The following is a 1,829-nucleotide window of genomic DNA, read 5'->3' on the forward strand; positions in this document are numbered from 1 at the left end:
AGGTATTGATAAGTGGTTAGTTGTGCAGGATCTGATACAATCCTAGATTCGTAAGTTTTTGTGCTGTGTTTGGGGAGAGAGGGCGTCTCCCCAGACCCAGCACAAAAACTTATGAATCTAGGATTATATCAGATCCTGCACAACTAGGGATTTATATCCTCAGTTTAACTGAGTCTCATATACCCTTTACCTATTTAAGTACCATAGCACCAAACATACTACTTATTTTAGAGATTCAGGCAATAGGTATTCATTGAGTGCCTCTAATTTGTCAGGTACTAGATTGCATGCCAGGCATACCAAACAGTGCATCTGTCCTTACCCTAGATGGAGTCGAGTGAGGAAGACTGGCCACCAGAAGTGATCATACACATCAACGCAGTGTCCTGAACTGTTGTTAGTGAGAATGTAGAGCCCAAGAAGAATTGGGGGAGGAGGTGCTCTGACTGAAATGGTGAGGAAGGGCCTCTCTGAGGATATGACATTTCAGATGACACCTGGCAGCATTTCAGCTAACACTTGGCAGTATCAGTCAGTTGGGGGCGGAGAGTTTAAGACAGAGGGAACAGCCTGTGCAAAGGACAAAAAGAACCTGAGGTATTCAAAGAATTGAAGTAATGCCAGTGTAGGTGAAGCTAAGAACGAGAGCAAGAGGGATGGGACTTGGAGGAGGAAGGAAGTTGACAGTGCTAAGTCGCACAGGCATTCTAGGTCTTACTGAAATTTGTAGCCTCATCATAAAGACAATAAGAGCCATTAAAGATGTTTAAATTGAGAAACACAGCATAATTGATTTAGAAACAATGGTTGTTTGTAGAATGAATTGCAGGGGACAACAGTAAAAGCAGGGAAAGATTATACTTTCAGGAATCATTTCTATAGTTTGTTACTAGAGAAGTTTCTCTGAATGTGTAAAGCATGAAAAACCACGAGGAGACACAGTGTCTGCTCCTGACTGAAAAGCCAGCTCTTGGTGTTGCTCTGCTGCAACTGCTATTTGCCATTGATAACCATTCTTCTCTTCCTCTGGGAGAGTAAGAGGGAAAGACTGCAGTCTGAGTGGTTCCCGTATTTGTAAAAAAATAAAAACAGGAAAACAAGTCATGGAAGAGAATGCTAATTGCCCACCTAATAACCTTTCTCCCCTCTACACAGATCTCTGATTTTACTTCAGTTAATGATGTGATTATGTATCCCAAACTCCCTTGCAGCAAGGACTGGACAATGATATATAAGTAAGTGAAGTTCTTGGGTACAGCTTCTGAAAGTCATCTGAGAGGGACTGCCTCATCTGGAAGGAGGCCCTTTCGCACTTCTCTTCCTTCCCCTAACCTGCTCCTTGGAGTGCAGATGTGATGGCTGGAGCTCTAGCAGCTGTCTTGTCTTATGCCATAATCAGAAGATATTATGATGGCTTGGACCACAGAGGTGGCAGATGGGATGGAATGATGAAGGAGCGGGAAGAGGAGGGTATGTCTAGAAAGGCTTTTAGTAAGAGGTTGTGCTTATATTGCATTTTGAAGGACCAGAATGATTTGATCAAGTAAATAAACATTGGGGCCCAGTGCAGTGGCTCACACCTTTAATCCTAGCCCTTTGGGAGGCTGAGGTGGGTGAATGATGAGGTCAGGAGTTCAAGACCAGCCTGGTCAAGATGGTGAAACCCCACATCTCTACTAAAAATACAAAAATTAGCCAGGCATGGTGGTGGATGCCTGTAATCCCAGCTACTCAGGAGGCTGAGGCAGAGAATTTCTTGAACCCAGGAGGCAGAGGTCTCAGTGAGCTGAGATTGTACCACTGCACTCCAGCCTGGGCAACAGAGCAAG

General features: G+C 44.1%; 1 non-coding gene across 1 annotated transcript; it reads left to right on the forward strand.

Moving 5' to 3' along the window:
• Positions 1 to 851: 851 nt before the first annotated feature.
• LOC112619995 lies at positions 852 to 1,064 on the forward strand. The gene has a single exon (XR_003118457.1). It is a non-coding gene; the product is annotated as a small nucleolar RNA U3 (small nucleolar RNA).
• The last annotated feature ends 765 nt before the right edge of the window (positions 1,065 to 1,829 follow it).

This window comes from Theropithecus gelada, chromosome 2 (assembly GCF_003255815.1).
Source record: "Theropithecus gelada isolate Dixy chromosome 2, Tgel_1.0, whole genome shotgun sequence".
In the NCBI taxonomy this organism is placed as follows: Eukaryota; Metazoa; Chordata; class Mammalia; order Primates; family Cercopithecidae; genus Theropithecus; species Theropithecus gelada.